A 12,826-nucleotide genomic window follows, 5' to 3' on the forward strand; every position below is an offset into this window, starting at 1 on the left:
CCGTCACATAATAATAAAAACATCAAATGCACTAAGCAAAGAAAGAATTATAAGAGCAGTAAGGGAAAAAGGTCAAGTAACATATAAAGACAGGCCTATCAAAATTACGGCAGATTTCTCACCAGAGACTATGAAAGCTAGAGAAGATCCTGGGCAGATGTCATACAGACCCTACAAGAACATAAATGCCAGCCCAGACTACTATACCCAGCAAAACTCTCAATTATCATAGATGGAGAAAACAAGATATTCCATGACAAAACAAAATTTACATAATATCTTTCCACAAATCTGGCCCTACAAAGGACAATAGAAAACACCAACACAAGGAGCAAAACTACACACTAGAAGAAGCAAGAAAGTGATCTTTTAAGAAACCCAAGCAAGCATAATTCCACCTCTAACAACAAAAATAACAGGAAGTAACAATTACTTTTCCTTAATATCTCTTAATATGAAAATATTACAAACATATCCTAATCAATTGAAATTCAAAAATATGAGGAATTAGAAATTTGTTTTCTGTCATCCAGTGGTCTCTCTAATTTGGTAATTGGAAAAATAGTCTGATATTGTCCAATTCACATACACTTTCTGCTTGTTTGTACCTAACAGTGTCTTTGTGTGTACTACATAATGGTCTTGGAAACATGCTTCTCCTATCTCGGCCTCTCTATTAGTAGGATTGTTTATTTGATGTTCTTTATACTATACTATGGTTTTCAGAACAGCTTACATATTTCAAAATTATTTATACAGCCAAAAGAAACATAGACAATTAATTTGGGAGGTGGCTTGTAAGAGAACATCAAAGAGTGAGACTGAATATTTTGCTTGATATTTATAATTATTGTATCAATTTTGAAGATGACTTTATAAGTTACTCTTTCTCTGATATTAATACTTTTCAAAATCATCACAGCCAATGAACCAGATTCTAACCCTCACCTAATGTCTATGGCAATGATTTCATGGATAGACCATCTTCATACACACACTATTTCTTAAATGAATGTAATCTGTTCCCTGTGGGCTGAGAATGAAGACAGTCACTCAAGTCAAATAGCTTTGACTATAGCAGGAAATCTGTATCCAAAAATCGTGCCTACAGTTCATTCCTTGGTGCAGTAGAACTGTCAACTCTTAGCTTAGCTACTATGGAAGTAAAATCCTTTGGTGATGTGAGGGTCATTATTACAATGAAATCCAATGCCTAGAAATTGTTCTTATTTTGGGCTTGTACCACAGTAAAAGCCAAGATTTTAAGGTCTACTAAAAACAAAACAAACAAACAAACAAAATACTTTATCTATTTATGTTAAATGAAAAAAAAACTAGTAGTGATGTATTATTTTAAAATATACAGTTAATATGTTTGGAGTTATTTAAAATTTATATTGAGAAAAATGTATGTATTTTCAGTATTGCTGTAGACAAGCATCTTCATAAGACTGTTCAATTGTCTTATATCAAACAACTTTTTAATGCTCATTTTTATTGTTACAATATTTTATAAATGTTAAAGAATAAGACAAAAATGAATGATATGGCAGGTATTGAAGGGGGATCTCTGGGAGGGGTTGGGGTACAAAAGGGAAAGAAGAATGTGATGTAATTCTATTTACTTAAAATATATTTTTAAATGTTAACAAATTCAGATAAATTGAAATTATTTATCTTTTCTCATCATAATGCAATAAAACTTAAATTAATAAAAAAAGAAAGTATCAACAAATGGTGCTGATCAAATTGATTGACTGAATGTAAAATAATCCAAATTCATAGATTTAGTCCAAATTAGATCCATTCTATCACCCTGCACAAAACTTAAGTCCAGATGAATCAAAGACTTCAATATAAGGTCGGTTACACTGAGTCTCATAGACAAGAAAGTCGGATCTAGCATAGAACTTACTGGCACAAGAAAGGGCTTTCTGAACAGAGCACCATTAGCACAGACACTAAGAAAAACAATAAATAGAACCTTATGAAACCAAGAAACTTCTGTATGGCAAAGGACACCATCATTCAAAGTGACAGACCACACTGAGAATGGGGAAAATCTCGTCTTCTTAAGACAACTCACCCCTGCTGGAATTTTCTAGCTCAAAAGCAACTCCAAAGAGTAGGCGAGAACTCTCTTCACTACTTAAGGAAATTTGACTTCTTCCTCTTTTCAGTCCTCTCTCCTGTCAACTGTCTTACAGAGATCATTCCTAAGGGAAGCTCTTCAGTAGACAGCCAGCAATTCAAACTTACTGCTTGGGTTGCTTAGCTCCTGGAGGAAGCCAAACTAAGACAGAAGGTTACACTCCATTTAATACATTGTGTTTCATGTATATATTAGTCTTTTCACTTCATTTGAAATTGTCCTTGAGTTATAGTTGCATTGGCGTCAAATTGTTTTCCAGTATAGACAAACATTTACGATTGGAAGAAATATTGGTGGTCATCCGCACGGTTCTCCTCTGATGCATTGTGGTGGTTTTTCTCTATGGTGTTCTGTGCCTCAACCTGTATTTGAAGTTTTCAGAGGTATCCAGGTTACTCAAGGACAACCCTCATGCTTACTGCCTTCTCTGCTGCTGCTCTGAAACTTGCCTGTTGTGTCTCCTACACATAAACCTTTGTTTATTAATTCATTTTCATATGACAGTTTCAAAAAAAAAGCTTGTGTCGTGTCCTCTGCTGCGTCTTCATGACACTAGGTAAATCCACTTTAATCAACCATTCCCCTCAGGCCTCAACATTTTTAATGTCTTATTCCACCTCTATGAACGTTCTAGAATATTTTTAGTATAAGGACACCTTTTAATTGTTTAGCCATTCTAGTATTGACTTTCTTGAAAGAGTATAATGCAAAACAAAAGCTCCATAAAGTAACTAGAAAGATAATTCTTCAGGTTCTCTAGTCCTCTGAAGGACTACTTAAAGTTCCCCAGCCTTTTGATTTAATCATCTTTCTTCACTATAATCACTTGCCCATAAATGTGATACTGGGAATGCTGGTCTCTTTGTAGGATTTGCATGATTTATTAATGGTTTTGTTAACTTTCTGAAATGATTTGACCAATCTGGGGCAATTTCACTTTTCATTCCTCTAGTTAAAACGTAAGTGGTGCCTATTCTGATTGGCATCACTAATGACAGTGTGGGGTTTGGCATTCTGTGCTCAGCTTCAAGGACGGCAAAGGGGTGAACAAGCTGCCAGTTTGACTGGCATTTCAGGCAGATGACATGAATCAATCCATCTCTTGCATATGGCTCATTGAAAATTATAATTGTGTATTTAAAAATGTATACAAGCCATATTTTATATTGAAAGCATGTGTTTTGTGGATCAAGTTACATATGACAGGAAACAAACATCTTTACACTGCTCAGGAAATGAGGCCTCTGAGATAAAGCACATAATTTTTCTTGAGAATGAAAAGTGTCCACTTTAGAGAGAAATTTTAATTATTAAAGTCTGTATTTAACTAAGGCCCATAGAGGACTGTGATCCACACACTCTTTGATAACTTAACCGGCAATTTGGGTTGGAAAATGGAATGGTATGAGGCTTATGTCATTAAGAAGGAAATCTCATTAATTCCCAGTTCCTAATTTACTTTAGGAAATCATTAATGTTGAAAAGATTAGTTGGGAGGAAGATTGATGAGTTTAGTTTTCTCAGGGAACAGCAAGGTTGTAAAAAGAAGTCAACTGTGATTTATCATTTTTATATTGTTTGTACTTTGTGTCTTAATGAACAAGTTGACATTTGATGTACTCAATTTTTATTATTTTATAGCTCACTAAGAGAATAAACTTTGGTAGAGTTTCCATCTTTGCTGAGATTTAATAGCATAATGGATGTAAGCAAAGATGTGAGACTTGGAAATCTAAATCTCAACTTTGTCTTATTGCCTACATGTCTAGATTTATCTTATTATTATTATTATTATTAGCCAAATTACATTTATCTGTAAATTGAGAACAGTGATAGTAATCACTTACTGGACTTGCAAGGATTAAATGAGATAGTATACCCACTCATGGTAAGTGTTCTCAGGTGCTAGCTACTTAATATAATTTCAGTGAAGTTAAAATTAAGAAATGGTGCAATTAATGTTCTTTGAATATCAGAGAAAATAACTCTAACATGAGTTTGTGAATAGTGCCAAATGAATAATCTAACTATATTAAATTCTAATTTCATGTCTTCCTGCAACTTACCTCAAAATACAACAGAGTGTCTTGTAAAGAGAAGATTTTGACAACTCTGAAGGTGAAATATGCAATGTATTTTTCTTTTGGCTTTTAGAGAGGAAGCCTGTAAGCAGCATATACTATATTGTTTTTTGAGTTGAGGTCATAACCACAGGACAAAATGGCTATTGAGATAAGTATCTTAAAAATTTAGTATCATCCCCCACTCCTGTCTTTTTCCACATTACAACTGAGCTGTCATTTTTTAAAAAGACACTGTTTTATGTATATTTGTTTCATATGCTGTACAATTTAATCCTCACACTGACTTACATTGTTATTTTGTTTATTATTATTTGGCCTAATTTATTTTACCTAATCTAAATCAAAAGATAAAAAATTGGAGGGAATTTATCTCAGACCATTATGTTGGTGAATAGTCACATTAGACCTTGAATTCACTTCTGTTCATCCAACACCTATAGAAGAAAGGAGTATTATTCCATCCCAGGTTGCTTTGTTTAGATTTAGATCAGACAGGGCTGGAAAATGTCCTCTCTGGGTAACACTGCAGTGGTCACAATGAGGAGCTATTATCTGTGTGTCACAGATCCCTTGATTTGTTCTCTCCTCTTGTCCTCACTCACCATACATATATATACATATACTGTCATGAAATAATGCACTCATACCCCCACTGAGAGGCCCAAGTTTGTCCAATTGGCACAAAACTCCCAGCTTCTTGGAGGGACCCATGTGCTGGGCTGTCTTCTAGGTCAGGGCTGTGCTTCCACAAAGCAGCTAGAGAGACCGATCTCTGAGGCATAAGCTTGCTTAGGTTGTGTGCAGGTGTTGCTTCTTTCATGGTAACCCTAGACTTTGGACTTTGTCCTTTCAACATAGATATGATGGAAGCCTGGTTGGCAGCAGGGCCTTTGGCTGTTAGAGTTCAGCTGGGTTTTCTCTGCTGAAGACTTTCTAGAACCCGTAGACCCCAATGGTCAACTCATAAGTCAAAAAATTAATAGCCTATTTCCTCCTCACCATGTGGCCTCGTAAATAAATTGTAGAATTTCAGTTAGGAAATAAACAAAGTTAAAGTAGTGGCCTCATAGCCAAAAAGAAACGTTTAATCAATTTTAGAGGCACCTGGTAAATTTATAAGCATAATCTATAAAGCAACTTAGACTTCTGGCAGTGTGGATCTTTTGTATTAAATTTAAAATGCTTCTATTCAAAGGCACCAAGAGATACACAAAGGTCTCACGGGGGAAATTCTGTTGAAAGAAAATAATATATTATGGGAATAATATCTTCTTGAAGAAAAAAAATTACCTTAGATGGTTTCTTATCTGAGGCACCTAGATCTCAATTGTGAAAGATATTTCTTTTGGGAACGTGAAAAGGAAACATCCCAGAAGCTCTAGTGAGTTCAAAAGAAAGGTCACCGGCTGAGACAATCAAGGTGAATGATGCTTGTATGATGCCCAAGGCCCAGACTGAGGACCAGAGGGACCCAAGGCTTACTGATTTCAAGGATAATGTAAAAGCTTAGCCAGTGACCTAGATGTCAGTAGGGACATCTAATAAATCAGGCACAATTAGTTCAGCACCCAGTGCATGATATGGAAATTGCAGAAGAGACAGGTGTTTTTGCCATTGGCTTCATGGGCAGCATCATGCTGAAATTTACATTACAGCATTCCAAGTTCTTTCCCAGAGCCTTCATTACAACTTTGCTGCTGACCCGCGGCTGGGATACTGCAAGACTGCATCCCTCACCAAGACTGCAAAGGCAATCTTGGTGAGGGATGCTGTACTTGGCTCGCGCTGGATTCATCACGAAGTTTGTGTGTTAGAAGTAGAAAATATAAGGTCATAACTGTCCTGCTTTTCAGTTAAAGTCATTATAAACCAGACAGGGTTATTCCACATCACAGCGGGGCTAGAAAACCTGTGTCTTTTCATTTCCACCACAGTATTATTTTCCAGTGCATGTCCCTCTCAATTAAAAAAAAAAAAGTCATAAAAAACAGAAGTAGTATATTATAAGAGAAGATATCCAAGGATTCACTGAACATGCTGGGAGATTTTCCCATTGTTGAATACTGGTTTTGCTAGTGTATTTTTTTAACTTTGTATTGGTTATTTTATTTATTTACATTTCACATGTTATTCCCCTTCCCAGTTTCCCCTCCGAAAACCCCTATCCCATCCCATCCCCTCTGCTTCTATGAGGGTGCTCGCCCACCTACTCCCACCTCATCATCCTAGCATCACCCTGGGACATGAAATCTTCACAAAACCAAGGGCCTCTCATCCCATTGATGCCAGATAAAGCCATCCCCTGTTACATATGCACCTGGAGCCATGGGTCCTCCAGGTGTATTCTTTGGTTGGTGGTTTAGTCCCTGGGAGCTCTGGGGGTGGGGGTGGGGGTCTGGTGGCTTCTCTAGTCCTTCCCCTAACTCCTCCATTGGGATCCCCGTGCTCAGTCCTATGGTTGGTTGCAAGCACCCGCATCTGTATCGGTAAGGCTCTGGCAGAGCCTCTCAGGAGACATCTGAGGCTAGTGTATTTTTTAACAAACATCTATTATGTTCCAGAATATTCTTGTTTAAACCTCTCAATATCTTTGGGAGGTAGTAATTATTCAACTTAGGAATGTTGAAGCCGAGGCTTTAAGAATTAAATAATTCTTTCCAAAAGATGAAGGTAATTACAAAACCATTTTCCCGTCCTCGTGTCTTTTAATTACAAAGTCCACGGTGGTTTCCCTGGATATTTAAAGACGAGTTTTGCAAGTAGGTATGACCTGGCCTTCAGCTTACTGCTTCACTAATCAATTCGCTGGAGAACTCTGAATTTGAAGTATGACTTCAGAGATATTTATTGATTGAGGAAATGGTTTTCAGACATTTATATCTTGGCATGTCCCAGTGTTTTCATTGAGTGTCAGCTACAACCACCTTTGGCCAGTAGTTATTCCGAAGAACATTAATCCACAGAACAATGATTCTATATTTGTACTGCTACTGAGGCATTTTTCTGTAATTAACCTAAACCAAGAGGCTGGTGATGTATAAATGTACAAAAGAGCAAGTATAGATCACCAAACGGAATAGCTAAATGCAGACTCCAGCAGAGACTGATTGTTCAGAGGGCAACAGAGTTTGTTTGCTTGTTTAACCAGCATTTATTTTCTTAGATTCAGAAGCTGGCAGCTTCTGAGCCTCCTCTGGCTTGCCAATGGCTGTCTTCCTGCTACCATGTGAAGACGTGGCTACCTGGAAGTCTAAATGTTTAATGCCCTAATTTCCTTTTCTAAATTTATTTAATTATTATTTAACAATTTGACACATATGTGTGATTTTGGGGGGGGGGGTGAGGGTTTTTCTTTTTTTATTTTTTTGCACCCGTTGGTGTTTCTTTTTATCCCCCTTCCACTCCTGCTGAACCCTTCTTCCCAGCAAGTCTTCCTCCTATTATCTATTCCTTTTATTAATTTCATTTATTCTTAATGTTATCCATTGAACTTAATTAGGGTTACCTAGTTAGGCACTGATGAAACACACTTTTAATCCCAACATCTGGAAGGCAGAGGCAAGAGGCTCTCTCTGAGTTCAAAGCCAGCATGGTCTATGTACTGAATTCCAAGACAGATGGACTGCATAGGGAAACCCTGTCTTGAAATGCTAAAAAGACAACAATTAGTGTTGCTTGCATGAAAGGATGGGTATTCTTCCCTGGAGCACAGACAACTTCCGAGTGCTGTACCACTGAAGGACATATCCCTTCCCCCAGCAACCACTAAGTGCCAGCAACTCCTCCAGGAAGAGTGAAGCCTCATGTGCCACTCCCTCATCCATCCGGGAACACTGACAGGCTCAGACTCTTGCAGGTTTGTAGACCACCACAGGTGCTGTGAGTTCATGAGAGCAATGGGAGTCCATGGCCTAGCTAGGACACAGTATTTCGCATCCTCTGGCTTCTATAGCCTATTCACCCCTCTTCTTTGGTGTTCCTTGATTCTTAAAGGGTGCCATAAACTCATCTATTTTGGGCTCATGTGCTTAAGAAGGACTTACTCTCAGCACTCTGACCCATTCCAAATGCATTACTCATCCATCGTGTGTTGCATATAGAAGCTTCTCTGACAAAGGAGAGTTCTCTTTGTACTTATGATGTACACTAAAAAATTTTTCAAATTATGTCTTTTCTCTCTCTCTCTCTCTCTCTCTCTCTCTCTCTCTCTCTCTCTCTCTCTTTCGTGTGTGTGTGTGATTGGATTCTGTGGAGCTGAAATACGAGTTAGGCAGTTGTGAGCTGTGCTGGGAACTGAACTCAGGTTTTCTAAAAAGAACAGTATCCCAGATGTACACTTCTTGAAATGAATGTTGACTTTTATAACACTGTTCTGTTCACTCTGGAGGAAGACATTATGTAAAAAGTGAAATTATTCCACTACGTTATCTGAATCATGCTGTTTGTAAAAATATTAGTTGATGAATAAAACTGTTAACACTCAGTTTGATGTAACTTAGTGCCCATAGTTTTTCTCTGTATGCTGTGAAGGTTTACAAATCTTTTTGTTGAATTTCAAGTAAATAATTCAAATTCAGTATTAAATATGACACCATGAACATCATTCTACCAGAGCTCACTACAGAACTGAAAACTTGTATCCTTTGAGTATCATCTCCCTATTTTTTTCTTAATTCTTCACTTACTTTTCTTTTTGAAAATTTTCTCTTTAATTTATTTTTTTACACTCCATATGCCATCCCCTCCCCATGTACCCTCCACATCCCACACCTCCTCCCCACCCCACTCAGTCTCCATATGGATGCCCCCACCCCCACCTGAACACTAAACTCCCTGAGGCCTCCAGTTTCTTGGGTGTTAGGTGCATCATCTCTGGATGATCACAGACCCAGAAGTCCTCTACTCTATGTGTGTTGGGGGCCTCATATCAGCTGGTGTATGCTGTCTGTTTGGTGGTCCAGTGTTTGTTTGAGAGATCTTTGGGGGTCCAGATTAATTGAGACTGCTGATTTTTCTACAGTATTGCCTTTCTCCTCAGCTTCTTTTAGCCTTTCCTAATTCAACAACCATAGTTCTTCCTGTACATACATGATATCTTTGAGTTTAGAATCCATATCAATGAATTACACAGAATATTCTTTGTCCACTTGTTTACTTAGCCTAATATTCCCAAGGTTTACTAAAGGTCTCACAAATCACAGGATTATGTTTTTATGGCTGGGTAATATTTATCATCTCTATTTCTCCTCTAACTAATCCCCCTATGTAATCTTTATCCATTCATCTGTTCTTGAACACTTACACCAATTCAAATCTCTTATTTAATTATGGATCATTCTGCAATTATATAGCAAAGTGCAGTTACTTCTTTGAGATACTGATTTCATTTTTTTTTAAATATAAACCCTAAAGTGGGACTGCTGCATTTGTATGTCAATGCTTTTTTTTTAGTTTGCAAGGAACCTTTGTAATTTTTTCTATCCTAGCTATTACCACTTGTCATCTACCAAAATGTAAAGGAATCCCTCATCAATACTTACTATCTCTTGTCTTTTCTTTTAAATTGGCTTACAAAGTAACAGATGGTGTCTTCATACCTTTTCCATGTTGGTAGATTGTTTCTTGAGAGTACGAGTTTCCAATGTCTGAATGCTTTTTTGTAAGTACATACATGTTCAAGTGGGACCTAGCTGCATCTCCAATTAAATTTGTTACATAATATTAATCATCTTGTGGAGATTAGGATTATATGTGTATATCCTTGCTATCTATACAGACCATCTACCAACCTTTATGAGTAGATGGCTATTCCAATTGAGGTAAACTGTTGTGGACCCTAATTTTTAAAACAGTCTACCTTCCCATCTCTGTGATCCCATTTTGCTCCCAGCATCCCCCCTTTTTTACTTTGTTCTATTGTCTTTCCCAGTCTCTCTCTCAATGCTTGCTCTTTCCAGCCTCATGACTTCCTTTGGAGTTTTCTGAATTTAACCCACATTTCTCCCAGCAAGATATGCATATCGAGAAGTCCAGATGCTCTAAGTTCTACACATGAGAGAACATGCTATTCGTCTTTCTGAGCTTGGACTACCTTCTTAATATAATGTTTTCCAGTTACTTCATTTTTTTTCCTACTGCAGATTAAAACTTCACCACGTGGAGTTTATGCTTCATCTCTTGTGTGCTTGCTCATGGCCATCCTAAAGAGTGAGAAGTGATACCATTGTGGCTTTGATTTCCACTTTCTTGGTGGCTATTGGCAGTGAGGAGATTTTCATACATGTGTTCGTATTATTTTTTTTTTAAATACCTAGAAATATAGTAAACTGATGGGAAAAGACAGTCCAAAATTATTATATACTCACACATGTGCAATCTCCCAGCCCCCCACACACTGGTGAGAAGTCAAAGTCACCTTGAGGAACAAACCACATGGAAACTCAGGAGGAAAGTAGCATTGTTTTAGAGCATGGAAGATGCATGGCTTTTGCCTTGACTTTAATGAGATCCTGTCAATTTTCCTTTCTACTTCCCTTTCCTTTGGTTCCTTTGCAAACTTATTTTATCTGACTGTGTGTAAATAGGCTGAAATTCCACTGGCTTTGCACAGTAGCAGCTTAGTCCTTGCTTAGGACATGATGTATTGAGGTGGGAATCTGGTCCCTTGTGTTAATCAGAAGACCAGCCTGAAGTTCCACCATGTACGTTTATACTATCAAGGACCCCATCTCTTTCGTGTTTACTTTGGAAAACAGTGTGTTTCTATTTGCTTTTTTTTGTTGTTTTACTGACCAGATTACAGACAAGTCTTTACCCAGTGGCAATAGAGTTCCTAACAATTATATTTACTAATAAAAGGGTTCAAAAAAATGTGGTGAGCAGAGTGTCTCTGTTTTAGTGAAATGTGACTCTGTGTGTGTGTGTGTGTGTGTGTGTGTGTAGTTGTACATGTGTATCTATGGTCACGCTTGACAGTACATGAAAGTGTGGAAGTTAGAGGCTGACATCTGGGGTATTTCTCTCTCACTCTGTAGCTTGTTGCTTGACACAGCATCGTTAACTGAACCTAGAGCTCACTGTTCTGGAGAGCCTCCTGTGTCCACACCCACCCAATCCTGCAGTTACAGACTGCATCACAACACTTGGCTTCCTTATGGGTGCCAGGAGACCTGAACTGAGGTGCTCGTGCTTGCAAAGAGAGAACTTTACCCACTGAGCCATGTCTCCAGTCCCTTTAGTGCATTTTTTGATGGAATTGTGAGGAGTGATTCTAGAGTGAAATGAAATATAAGCAAGAGTAGTCACGTCTGCAGGTTGAAAACAGCAAAGTATCAACATTCTCATGGAGCTCCATGTAACACCTAAATGCATAATGTAATAATAGCCTTGCTGTTGAAACACTGCTCCTGGAAACACAAAGACCACACATGAGGAAGAACAAACCTGTGAATCAACGATGGCAACTCAGTGGAGCAGTTAGCTGAGCTGTGCTCTGGAGTGATATAAATCAACCCTGTCATTGCTGCATTCATTTAAAAGAGGAAGTTATATTTTGGCTTGTATTTCAGAGGTTTCAAACAATGTTTGCTTGGTCTCATGTTTCTGGGTCTGTGATGAAGTGGGATGGTGGGAAGCATATGCATGACACCCAAGAAGCTGAAAAAGGTCAAAAAGACCTGTGTCAGTATTTGAAACCCCCAGGACACAGCCCTATTGATTTTCTCTGACTAGGCCCCACCTCCAAAGGTGTCTGTCCCCCAATATTACTGCCAAATTATGGAGCTACCAGCAGATTAGCCCATAGATTAAGCCAGATCCTAACAAATTGTATTCTCCCCTCAATAGCTGATAAATCAGCAGAGAACAAAGATTTCAACCCAAGAGCCTTCTGGTGAGAAACTTTATGGCCAAACCATAACAGATGCAGTAGAAAAGAAAATGTGAAAGACAGGAAGAATCAGTTGTTTATTGCAGTTGATCATCATGAAGAGGAAGTTACTAACCCCAGGACAGAGAGAATGGCTGCCAAGTGTCAGGAATGAAAGAAAATGGTCATGTTTAGAGAAACCAGGAGGGTCTTACCTCAAAGAAAGACTGGCTTGAAATATTGTCATCATATAGAAAGCATGGACCTACAGATGACTCTCAGTGTCTTTTACCTTTCTGCAGATGACAACTTGAAGCTAAGCCAGGGAATGCCTGGTATGATGGGATGAGCTGTGTCTCTGGGGAAAAGAAGAAATTACCCTGCAGGAGATACTTGGTATTTTATTTATTTATTTATTTATTTATTTATTTATTTATTTTTGTTTTGTTTTTAAATATATTTTATTTTAGATATTTTCTTTATTTACATGCGAATTTCTCCATTCCCAGTTTCCCCTCCAAAAAACAAAGAAACAAACAAAAACAACGAAAACAAACCCCTGTTGCCTCCCCCTTCCCCATACCTACCACCCCGCCCTCTCCCACTTTCTGGCCCTGGCATTCTCCTACACTGGGGCTCAGAACCTTCACAGGGGCGAGATCCTCTCCTCCTATTGATGATCGATTTTGCAATCCTCTACCATACACATGCTGCCTGAACAAT

The sequence above is a fragment of the Mastomys coucha genome, unplaced genomic scaffold (assembly GCF_008632895.1).
Source record: "Mastomys coucha isolate ucsf_1 unplaced genomic scaffold, UCSF_Mcou_1 pScaffold18, whole genome shotgun sequence".
NCBI lineage: Eukaryota > Metazoa > Chordata > Mammalia > Rodentia > Muridae > Mastomys > Mastomys coucha.